At 43.9% G+C, this 13,126-nt stretch overlaps 1 long non-coding RNA gene across 1 annotated transcript; it reads left to right on the forward strand.

Moving 5' to 3' along the window:
* Positions 1 to 968: 968 nt before the first annotated feature.
* On the forward strand, positions 969 to 9,753 carry LOC138741828 (uncharacterized). The gene is made up of 2 exons (XR_011343799.1): positions 969 to 1,219; positions 8,330 to 9,753. It is a non-coding gene; the product is annotated as an uncharacterized lncRNA (long non-coding RNA).
* Positions 9,754 to 13,126: the final 3,373 nt, after the last annotated feature.

The following is a 13,126-nucleotide window of genomic DNA, read 5'->3' on the forward strand; positions in this document are numbered from 1 at the left end:
AGTGAGTGCAGGAGAGGATTTTAGAGCTTGGCTGGGACAAGGAAGGGAAGTGGATGAGTCAGTCACTTGCTCTCAATTTTCATGATGTCCAGGAACTCCAAACATTGTTGTAATTGAAGGTGAAGGGACCTATAAAAATGGTTTGTAACAACCAATGGTTATCACTACATTTCTGGATGATCCGGGTATACTGGAAGATTCGGCTGAGAAATCAGATCCTTTGGTTTGCTGGTGCTGTGTGGTCCAGCCAGTCTTGTGTTGGAATATAGGGGTTAATTAATCATAGAAAATATGTAGAATATATGCTTATGTACTATTCAGTTTGTATACATGAATCCAGTACTATGTAATAATGTAATATTTACCTCATGGTGAAGGGAAAGAGTAATGTAAGTAAGGTGCAGCCACAATATGTAGCAAAGTTGGCTGATTACAGTAGGTTTAGAATTGCCTGCTCCCCAAATACAAAAGAGAGGATATGTATGAAACAATTTAGTAGGAAGGTTAAGGCAAAAGGAGATGTTGATTAGCACAGGAGACGATGGCCAGACAAGAACAAAAAGAATCCTGACAGAGACTGTCAGAAACAAAGAGAATGGAAACTAACTCAGTAAGAAGGACAGAAGGACATGTTGAGTAGAACAGAAGAATATGGCCAGATGAGAACAAAGAAATAATTAGAAATATCTGGGGTATGAATTGATTTCTGATCAAAACAACAGGATATTCTGGCCTTGAGGATTAAGATGGGAAGCTCTACACCCCAGATAACTGCAGAGCAGGAAATTACTTGTGATAAATCTTATGCAAGAAATCTAGCAAACTTTTGTTCTGTATGATAAGGTTGAGCTATATAAACTGTAGAGACTGGACAGTAGAGGTCAGTCTTGGGGAATAGCTCACTGTGCAGGTGACCTATGAACTAACGACTGAACCAGAGCTCTGTTAAGCTTTATTCTTGTGCTGTGTAATAAACTGATTGTTGAACCGAATACCTTCTCCTATCACTTCATTTAACGAACACGCTGGACTCAGATGACACATAGACTAAATTAAGGGTAGGCCAGACGACACATAGACTAAATTAAGGGTAGGCCAGAGACCGACAATTTGGTGACCCCGACATGATGAAGATGGAGAAGTGACGGAAGAGAAAGAGACGAAACAACAGTCGATTGTGGTGTGGTGATAACAACAAGTGGCCACTCAACAAAAGGAGGTAAGCAGACGCCTGTTTAAACGAAGTTCTGCGATTGGCAATGATAAAATTGTGTGTTGTCACTACTCTGCGAAAGTCCTAGTAGAAGCCAAGGAATAAAGCTTAAAAAACCAGGGGTTAGAGTCCTCTCGAGAAAAAGGGGTTAGAGTCCCCTGAAAAACCCAGGGGTTAGAGTCCCCTGGAGAAACATGGGTTAGAGTCCCCTGAAAAACCCAGGGGTTAGAGTCCCCTGGAGAAACAGGGGTTAGAGTCCCCTGAAAAACCCAGGGGTTAGAGTCCCCTGGAAAAAACGGGGGTTAGATGCACCCAAGAGAAACAGGGGTTAGAGGCTGTCGGACTCTGGCTTTACCTTACTCTTAATTTAGACTATGTGTGGTCTGAGTCCAGCGTGTTCTTTGAATGAAGTGATAGGAGAAGATATTCGGTTCAACAGTCAATTTATTACACAGCACAAGAATAAAACTTAACAGAGCTCTGGGTCAATCGTTAGTTCATAGGTCACCTGCATAGTGAGCTACTCCCCAAGACTGACCCCTATTGTCTAGTTGGCTCAGTTTATATAGATCAACCTTATCATACAGAACAAAAGTTGGCTTCCTTTGCTAGATTTCATTATCATACAGAACAAAAGTTGTCTTCCTTTGCTAGATCTTTTTTCATAAGGGTTATCACAAGTCATCTCCTGTTTTGCAGATATCTGGGGTGTAGCTCTCCCATCTTAATCCTCCAGGCCAGACTATCCTGTTGATTTGATCAGAAATTAATTCATCCCCAGATATTTCTAATCAACATTCTGTTCCTGTCTGGCCAATTTCTGCTGTTCTCTTTAACACCTCCTTAATCTTCCTCCTAGACTGGTTTTCCATTCCCTTTGTTTCTTGCAGGCCATTCTTTGTTCTGGTCTGGCCTGTGTCTCCTGTGCTACTCACCACCTCCTTCAGTTTGAGCATTCCTCCTAAATCGTTTTCTGCATTTCCTCTCCCTGTATTTGGGAGCAGACAATTTTGCTCAGCCAACTTTGCTCCATGCTGTGATTGCCACTTAATCACATTCCTCTTTTTCCCTGAACCATGCAGTACATATAAACTTATTAATTAATCATTTCTTTCATAATGTTTTAACCCCTAGATTCCAACAAGGCCCCTGAAAAAACCAGGGGTTAGAGTCCCCTGGAGACAGGGGTTAGTCTCCCCTGGAGACAGGGGTTAGTCCCCTGGAGAAACAAGGGTTAGAGTCCCCTGGAAAAAACGGGGGTTAGAGCCTCCCTAGAGAAATAGGAGTTAGAGTCCCCTAGTAGAGACATAGATATAAAAGTTAGAGTTCTTGGCCAAATAGATTTAGTGAACATATTGTATAATAGTTACTTGTTTTAGTATTGTGATAAGTTTTCCTTTTGTGTTTGTAGGAAAGTGTGAAGGTTCAAGGTAAATTGATGGGGGGGCGAAATTCTATCAGATGAGAGACTGATTGAATTACGAGGTCTGAAGGGAAAAAGATAGGAACGTAAGATGGAAGGAGAGGAATGTCAGGAGTATGGGGGATGTGGATGGATTCCTCCATCTGTAAACCAGCAGTGGGAAAAAACAAGGAGTCAATTAATGGGCGGACTACCGAAGGGAGAGGAAGTAAAGGCTATGAAATGGTAAAATCAGAAATGGAAAGAGCTGCAGAGTCAGGGGAAGGTGCCGCTAGGATTAGGAAAAATCAGACTTGTATTGTACTTAGGAGAAGCCGAAAGGGAGGCGAAAAAGGAGGTACAGGAACATGAGAAAGAGGGACAAGGGTCTATCTTGAATAGAAGAAAATTTAAACAACAGAAGGAAGCGAAGGAGCAGAGGAGAGCATATTTACATAATATGACATTGGCTTGCATGGCTGTGGAAACAAACCTTCAGCATGCTACTAAAAAGGCATCCCCTATGACAAAGGAGAAAATGGGGGAGGAGATGACAGGGGAGGTTAAGACATCAGCCCCGCTATATCCAAAGTTACAAGAGACATTGCCACCACCTTATCCGATTCCCCAGATGCCAGCGATGCAGATAAGTGAGGGAATAGTGAATGTCACTGAATTAGCAGGTCACAAACTCCAGGAGGCGAAGGAGAGACTTAAGAGAGTTATGCAGGAAAGGGTGGAGGAAATGAAGGAGTTAATGAAGGAAATACAGAACTATGTATGTAGAGTAAAGGAAATTAGTATGCGACTGGATAAAACAGATGAGAGAGAGCAAGAACAGACACTTAGGAATGTCAGAGGATCACTCCACCCCCACTCCTCACAATAGACAACAGGAAGAAGAGGAGGCAATGAGGGGAGGTGATCCAGTGAGTGTGAGATGGCAGCGTGAGAGAGGTCGGGACGAGGAAAGTGAGATAGCGAGTGTGAGTGTGGAGAGCAAGGATGAGGAACAGCCGGTCACTATTAGGGAAAGAATGATCACACACAAAAGACAGGGTCAGATGCAATGCGGGATAAGTTTCCCGTTCGCCCCGGTGTCATGCAGTCCCTGACATTTTCCATTAAGGAGGATGAGGAGATCTCGACTTTTTGAGTCAATGTAAGGAGAGTTGGACAGATAAAGCAGGAGTACACCCAGCCACAGAACCCTTGCAGACTACACTATTTAGGTCTGCAGTAACGAGCGGGCTGCCAGCTGTAGTCAGGGAGGCGTTAGAAAATAACCCTGATATTCCTGGTTGCTCGACTGTGCAATGGGAAAAACATTTGGCCCATCACATGAAGCGTTATAGGGCTAAGCAAAAGGAGGACAAACAAATTACGGAGTCTGCACAAGTGCAACTCCTTAAGCTTCAACTGGAAGAGGCTAGGAAAAAGGCAAATGAGGCAAAAAAGAATCCCTCAAAGGGTGCGAACCAGATGATTCAGCAGCCACCACAAGGGAATAATATGAATTGGCACCCGGCCCCAAATTGGGCACTGGGTCCCACCTATGGGGGCAGGACTGGAGGTCCAATGGGGGGATTCCGAGTAAGAGGGAGAGATCGGGGTGTTCCACGAGTGCAGCTAGCCGTATGTTTTGGATGTGGTCAACCAGGACACTGGAAGAGAGAGTGCCCCCTAGCATGGGGTCCTCAGGACACTGGGGGAAGGGGATATAGACCACCACAATATGAGCCTTGGGTCCAGCCCCAGAGATCGTCAGTGCCACCCCCGGTACATCAGGCACCACATGCGGCTCTAGCTCCGACGAGACAATTCCCATTGCTGACGGAGGAGCAATGTTACCCACAGTGACGGGGCCCGAGCACCCAAGAGCAGGCTAGGTTGGCAGACCCCTTCCTGCAGATTAAAGTGATGGACATGGAAGTATCCTTTTTAGTGGATACGGGTGCCAGATTTTCAACACTTACTGGCGCTGAGTTTCAATCTAAAAAGTCATCCTCTAGCGTCCAGTTGATAGGGTTCTCGGGTACACCAGAAAATCTGCCCTTTTCTACACCACTAGTCACTTCTGTGGCAGGACAGACTTTTGCACATCAATATATTCTGTCGGCAATGTGCCCTACTAATCTTTTGGGCAGAGATCTGCTGGTCAGGTGTGGAGCATCGATCCTTTGCGGACCCAGCGGAATAGAGGTCACCTTTCCAAATGAACTGTTCATTAACTACACTTCGTTCCAGTTCCCAGATGTTACTGTCAGCCGCTAGAGGATCCACGTCTGAGGGACTATGGGCCGACATTTACTGGGGGCTGCTGGAACCAGAGGACCCACAGAAGGGAGGGCTGCTAAAGCTTTATAATCAATTGAAGCCATGGATCCAGACGTTACACCCATATACCCCTCCCTCGGACCCCCTCCATGTTACCCTCTTTACGATAGAGATGGGGATGAAATTTATCAGCATGCCTTTTATGAAGAGGTAGAGGGCATGCAATGGGAAATTAATTCAGACTACATAGTGGTAGGAAAGGAGGGAGTGGCCGCTATGGCGGCACTGACATCTGAGCAGCTGGAGTGGTATGTGATGGCCGGTGAGGCCATTCCTCATGTCATTCTTGCAATTGGCACTAATCACCAGGCAAAAGATTTGGGACCGATGTGTCAGAACTTGATGTCCTTGAGGGACTGGTCCGACACTCAATTACCAACAGTGCAGTTCTCTCTATCTGGTCAGGCGTACAGGATTTTGTACCCTTCAAATGATTGGGTCCTCCTTGAGCATAGACAGATTGAACGCTTTCATGGTAGAGAAAGGATGGATCATCCCGACTCTGCCCCTATGTTAGATTCTATCCCTGAGGACCTTTGGTCAGTGGGACCAGCATACGTGGTTTTTTGTCAGCAGGTTGATCCCATAACATTTGAACTTTCAGATTATACTCCCATTTGGCAGACACAGTATCCCCATAAACTCGAGGCTGAGGTGGGTCTGGCAGATACCATTGATGGCCTTATGTATTCAGGGGTGTTGGAACACTCGTGTTCAAGTTGGAATACACCCATCTTACCTGTTCCGAAACAGGACACGGGCAAATATCGGATGGCCCATGACTTAAGGGGCATTAATGGTATTGTGCGAACACCCACAGTTCCAGTACCGAACCCATATACTGCCATGACTGCTTTAACTCCAGACCACAAGTGGTTCTCTTGTATAGATTTAGCGAATGCTTTCTTTTGTTTGCCGCTGGCAGAACAGTTTAGAGATGTGTTTTCCTTTACGTATAGAGGTATAAGGTTACATTATACTCGACTCCCGCAGGGCTTTATCTTATCCCCAGGGATTTTCAATCAGGTTTTGAGAGAACAGCTGGGGGGGGCTAGTACTGCCAGGTGGGGTAGTTCTGATCCAGTACGTAGATGATATCTTATTGGCAGCACCTGAGCCTGTCTCCTGTTTGGAGGCCACAAAACTCTTGCTAGTGCAGCTGTTCAAGGCAGGTTTTAAAGTCTCTCGTTTAAAGTTGCAATGTTGTAGACAAGTGGTCTCCGTTTTAGGAAGAATGGTCTCAGCGAAAGGTACAGGGATATCCCCTGTGCATCGTACACCGATACTACATCATCCAAAACCTAAGATAGTTAAGGAAATGCTTTCGTTTTTGGGTTTGACAGGTTATAGTAGGCAGTTTATCCCATCGTATGGTGAGTTGACACGTCCACTGTGAACTTTGGTGAATGAGCAGGGGATGAGGAATCTGGGAGCTACACTTGATTGGACTGCACAGGCTGAGATGAGTTTTATTCTACTTAAGCAAGCTCTTACAACCGCTATAGATTTGGCGATTTCAAATTATAGACACCCTTTCTTTTTGGATGTTTCTGAAAAAGCACACACGATTGTTGGTGATCTTTTTCAGAAAAAAGGGGGTGGAAGATGTGTGCTCATGTATGTGAGTATAACACTAGATCCGACTGAAGAAAGACACCCACCATGCACGAGACAAGCAGCGGGGGTAGCAAATATTTTACAAAAGGTGGCACACATAGTGATGGGACATGCCCTGACGGTATTAACAACACACAGTATTGTAGCATTTGTGAGCTCGACAGCGTTTACAATGACGTCACTGAGGCAGACGAGACTGGAAAAGATCCTGAATGCTCCAAATATTACATTTACCCATGAAGGCATTAATATGGCAGACAATATGGGAGAGGGAGAACCACACTTTTGTGAAAAGAGGGTTCTAAGGGATGTTAAAATAAGACCTGATTTACAGGCTTCACCCTTGAGAGAACCAGATGAAACCTTATTTACAGATGGTTGTTGTTACAGACATCCCATGGATAGATTAAAAGCCGCCTATGCAGTAGTACGGAGAACCACAGAAGGATTTGAAGAAATTATTACAGGGACAGTAAGAGGAAAGGAGTCAGCACAACTGGCCGAACTACAGGGAATGATAGCAGCATTAGAATGGGCAGAAGGAAAGGAGGTAAATATATATACAGATTCGGCATATGTGGTAGGGACAATACAGATTGAGCTGAGTCAATGGATTAGAAGTGGGTTTTTAACAGCAGCAAGGACCCCAATTAAACACGAGAAGGATGTTGGGAAATTGGCTGAGACCCACTTGAAACCAAGGGCATTAGCAGTTATTAAATGTAAGGGCCATGATAAAACAGATACGATGGTAGCTCGGGGAAATCAGGAAGCGGACACGGCTGCAAAAAGGGCAGCAGGGTACGGCCCTCAGTTTATTATGATGCAGGCAGATAGAATGGCACATGACTTATTGCCACCTTGTGAGGTAGGAGTAATAATTCAGGAACAAGAGCAGGCATCACCCCAGGAAATGATGGTATGGAAAGAAAGGGGGGAAACCGAAGATCAGGGACTGTGGAGATCAATGGACGGTAGGCCAATATTACCATCTGGACTCATGAAACCCCTCTTGGAGGAGGCGCATGGGTTAACCCACTGTGGGAAGAAACAGATAATAAGGTATTTGATACATTGGTGGCACTCTTTCCTGCCGGCGATGGTGGAGAATCATATCAGAGAGTGTAAGGTATGTTTAACATATAATGTCAAGGCGACTGTGAAACCTTACGAAGGACAGTTTCCGTTGCCTAAGTTACCAGGGCAGGAAATTGTAATTGATTACACGGACATGATAGAGAGGGCAAGGGGATATTGATACCTCTTAGTAGCAGTTGATGTGTTCACAGGTTGGCCTGAGGCAATCCCTGCCAAAAGAGAAGATGCAAAAACGGTAATTAAGTTCCTAATTAACCAGTACATTCCTATACATGGGTTTCCTAGGAAGATCAGGTCAGATAATGGAAGTCATTTTAAGAATGAAGATTTACAGGAGGTAGAAGCGATGTTGGGGTTAAAACATGCCTTTGGAACGGTGTATCATCCACAATCCCAAGGAAAAGTGGAGAGAATGAACCAAACAATAAAAGGTAAGATCGGGAAAGTACAGGCACAGACCAAATTAAATTGGGTGGATGCGCTGCCCCTGGCATTGATGTCAATAAGGAGTTCAGTAAGTTATGTGACAGGATTTACTCCGTATGAACTACAAACGGGGCACCAGTTTCCAGGACCTGGAGCCGGGATTCATACCGCAAAGGAAGAGGTAAGTCCAATGAAATGTAAGCTTTATTATAATAAACTAACGGCTCTGGTATCAGCTTTTCCACAACAGGTTACAAGTACCGAATGGAAAGGTGAAACCCCGATACCATCAGCCGCAGAGTGGGTTCTGCTAAAGGTGATCAAGAGAAAGTGGTCGGAGCCCAGGTGGACTGGACCCTACAGAGTGGAGGAAAGAACGTCCCACGTGGTTCAACTACTGGGAAAAGGAGAGACGTGGTATCATTGGAGTCAGTGAACAGCAACGGACCCACCGACGGACACTGGAACAGATTCGAACGGAGGTGACTGAGAATCTGTGAAGCAACTGCGGACTAAGAACTTTTTGAACGGGTCCCTTTAAAGAGACTATTGGATTACGGTGACTGTATATCAGTATTTGAAGTGATATCTCTATATTGAAGTCAACAGAATTTAGGAGGCTGTGATGAACACTATGTGGGGACTCTGGGTGATGTTGTTCCTAGCCCTTGAAGGGTCTTGAGGAAACAACTGTACAAAGTGTTTGGGGTCAGCATGGGGGCCCATAACGGACCGGAACAGTACTTTGCGGATTGGACAGTGTGGGCCCCCACTGGACTGAAGTGTGTTCATAATGACCAAGTTTATGAGGTTAAGTTTAATAAGGGGTCGGAGATGCCAGTCCTTGCAAAAACTCCTGAGGTCTCGGTCCCATAAGTTAACTGGTGGTTGGTCTCATTTTCATGAGACCAAAAGGGGGACTGTTGGAATATAGGGGTTAATTAATCATAGAAAATATGTAGAATATATGCTTATGTACTATTCAGTTTGTATACATGAATCCAGTACTATGTAACAATTTAATATTTACCTCATGGTGAAGGGAAAGAGTAATGTAAGTAAGGGGCAGCCACAGTATGTAGCAAAGTTGGCTGATTACAGTATGTTTAGAATTGTCTGTTCCCAAAATACAAAAGAGAGAATACGTATGAAACAATTTAGTGGGAATTAAGGCAAAAGGAGGTGTTGATTAATTAGCACAGGAGACGATGGCCAGACAAGAACAAAAAGAATCCTGACAGAGACTGTCAGAAACAAAGAGAATGGAAACTAACTCAGTAAGAAGGCTAAGACAGAAGGAGGTGTTGAATAGAACAGAAGAATATGGCCAGATGAGAACAAAGAAATAATTAGAAATATCTGGGGTATGAATTGATTTCTGATCAAAACAACAGGATATTCTGGCTTTGAGGATTAAGATGGGAAGCTCTACACCCCAGATAACTGCAGAGCAGGAAATTACTTGTGATAAATCTTATGCAAGAATCTAGCAAAGAAAGCCAACTTTTGTTCTGTATGATAAGGTTGAGCTATATAAACTGTAGAGCTATATAAACTGGGGAATAGCTCACTGTGCAGGTGACCTATGAACTAACGACTGAACCAGAGCTCTGTTAAGCTTTATTCTTGTGCTGTGTAATAAACTGATTGTTGAACTGAATACCTTCTCCTATCACTTCATTTAACGAACACGCTGGACTCAGACGACACATAGACTAAATTAAGGGTAGGGTAAAGCCAGAGTCCGACACTTGGCACGAGTGACTTTTAAGTTGGTGAATGAGATGCCGATCAAATGGACGGCATTCACGTCCTGTCAACGACGGAAAGGTTTTGGGGGAGGCATTCCTGCATCATACAAGCACAGAATGAACAACAGATAAATAGTGAGACCCTGTGTTTAATTTGGAGAATTTGGCCAGTTCTGATTACCCTGCCCAGATGTGCTCCTGGATTTAATCTGCTCCGTGCAACGTTCTTCCATATACTGTGCTTCTCTTGCCAAGACAAAGTGCTCAAATTAATTTGTAAATCCCAGAAGCTGGAAATGTTTGCAAATGCTCTCCATTTCCCCAAATCATTCAAACATTTGGAAATGTTTTAGCAAATAACATTTCCTAAATGATCAATAAAAACTCATACAGCATTAAATCTTGTGAAAGAGAGCTTCAATTTATAACTTTCCTTGGCTCACTGGGAACTACGCCATTTCATGAAAGGAAAATAAACATGTCATATGCAGACATTCCTGCTACAGTACATCCCAAGGTCCTGAGTTGGTGTGATCTTCAAGGCCACACAATAAGTGTCTTTGGTCATCACGAGAAATTCTTCTTGTCCAATGTTGACAGACAAAGTCAGAGTTTGAGACTTGAGAAAGGATCCCAACCCAAAACTGTCCCATACAACTTGAACAACTCTCATGGTGGAGAATTACTTTCAAAGACCAGTCACTTTGGTTATGTGAAAATCCACATGTACATAGAAGCTGCCACAAGTTACACTGTGATAACGATCTGAATCTTTGCTTTTAGATGAAGGCTGAGGTTACAATTTTTTAAAAATTGTTTCAGACTCTGGGGATAGCTCCCTTCTGTTCCCTATTTATTCCCCTGGGATATTCCACATACATCTGAGCTGATAGGTGGGACCTCAATTTTAAATGTCATCCAAAAATCAGCAACTCTGATTGTGTCGTACTCCCTCAGTATTGCACTGAAATGTTGGCCTGTATTCTTGTGCTCCATCTCCACAGTGTATCTTGAATGTAGAATTTTAAAATCACAGTGGGAATTATCTGACCAACTGTACCAAACATATCACTGGGAAAAGTGAAGTGAAGTTTTCTGAACTCTAAAGGGCATCTGCTTAAAGCACATTTCTTTAAATGTACAAGCCTGGAAGTAAAAATGTCTGAACATTTGCTGAGTCTAAATATATAAAGCTTAGAAAGTGACCAAGGGAGTAGGAAATATTTAAAATTTGACTTATTCTGGTGATTGATTTTCAATAAATCCAACTCCATTGTTGGTGAAAATCATATAAAATGCAGATGTTGGAAATCCAAAAGTAAAATGTAACATCCAGGAAAATTCCGCAGATCAATCTCACTCATCACAGACGCTCATCAAGGATGTGTACCCCTACTGTTCTGTCTCTGCACCATCTGTGTATAGCTTTTCAACTCCATCGTCATTGACTTCAGGAGAGGGGGCAGAAGCTACCTAAGTTAGTGAATGCAGCTCAGAACATAATGAAAACTTCCCTCTCCTCCATGGACTCCATGAACATCTCCTGCTGCCTGGGACATACTGAAGGACCCATCACATCCCTGACACATTCTCCCTCCTCCGTTGGGGAGAAGGCTTAAAAGTGGAAAAGCTTACACCAACAGGGTTAAATGCAGTTTCATCCCTGCAGCCATCAGGCTCCTGAATGAACTGGATAACAGTGCTATCATACAGCCCTTGCTCAATGCTAATTGATCTTTTTGTTTTCATTGTAATTTTATTCTTTGTAAATTGTGCTCTTTACACTGCTTTATGAATGTTAGCGATCAAGGGAGCGGTCATCGTCACAGTGGGCTGAGTCAGAGTGTTAAGACTTTGGTTCAACAGGCTTTGGTGAGAACAGGTAAAAGGCAAGGAATAGTAGGAGTTGAAGTAAGAAAGGGCCACTCTATTCAAGAAACAAAAAGTATTCAGCAGGTAGGCACAAATAAGGGTAGGTTTTTAGATATCATATATTTTGTTCCTCTAGTCATAGACAGTGGGAATGGCAGCCAAGGCAGGGAATTGTCCTCCTGCTGAATGTAGTAGGCACAAATAAGGGCAGGTTTTTAGATATCATATATTTTGTTCCTCTAGTCATAGACGGTGGGAATGGCAGCCAAGGCAGGGAATTGTCCACCTGCTGAATGTAGTAATCAGGAAAGCCAGCAGCGTTCTTGACAACTTCATCTGTGAGATGGGCATCCAGCCACAGCTCCTGACAAGCCAAGTTAAGGAATTGGAGTTGGATAAACTCTGGATCATTCCAGGGGCAGAGGGGGTGATAGACAGGGGTTACAGGGACACTATCACATCTAGGGGACTGGAGGAGAGTAGATGGGTGACAGTCAGGAGAGGGAAAGAGAACAGACGGGCACTGTGGCTATTCCCCTCAATGGCAAGTATACCATTTTGATTACTGTTAGGGGGTGGGGGAAATGACCTGCCAGGGACAAGCAACAGAGATCAGGTCTCTGGCATGGAGTCTAGTCCTATGGCTAAGAAGGGAAGGGAGGAGAAGAATATAAGAAGTTCTATGGAAGAAATCGAGTATCCCAAATGTAATGTTTCCTCCCTGGTGTTCTGAGATATCTCAGATGAAGTTCACATCACTCTCAGGAGGAAAGATGTGCAGCCAGATGTTGTGGTCCATGAAGGGAACAATAACATGGATAGGAATGATGAGGAGGTCTTGCAAGGAGAGTTCAGGGAGTTAGGCGCTAGGTTGAAGGACAGGAACTCTAGAGCAGTGATCCCAGGATTATACCCATGCTGCATGCTAGTGACATTAGAAATAGGAGAATAATGCAGCTTAACACGTGGCTTAAGATATGGAACAGGAGGGGGTCCTCTGGGCCCATCACAATTGGGACTCCATATTGTAAAAGGGTTGGATGGCTTGGAGTTTGTCAAATGTGTTCAGGAAAGTTTTCTAAATCAATATATAGAAATATCAACTGGAGAGAGTGCAATACTGGATCTTCTATTAGGGAACGAAATAGGACAGGTGACAAAGTATGTATAGGGGAACATTTTTAGCCCAGTGATCATAATGCCATTACTTTCAAGTTAATTATGGAGAAGGATGGGTCTGGGCCTCAGGATGAGATTCTAAATTGGAGTAAGGCCAAGTTGAGGTAATTTTTAAAATCTAGAATGATTGCGATGTTGTTTTCGGGCAAGGATGTGCGAGGCAAGTGGGGGACCTTCAAAGATGAAATTTTGAGAGTACAGAGTTTGTACGGAGGGCAATGGACTGGGTGC

The sequence above is a fragment of the Narcine bancroftii genome, chromosome 8 (genome assembly GCF_036971445.1).
Source record: "Narcine bancroftii isolate sNarBan1 chromosome 8, sNarBan1.hap1, whole genome shotgun sequence".
Lineage (NCBI taxonomy): Eukaryota > Metazoa > Chordata > Chondrichthyes > Torpediniformes > Narcinidae > Narcine > Narcine bancroftii.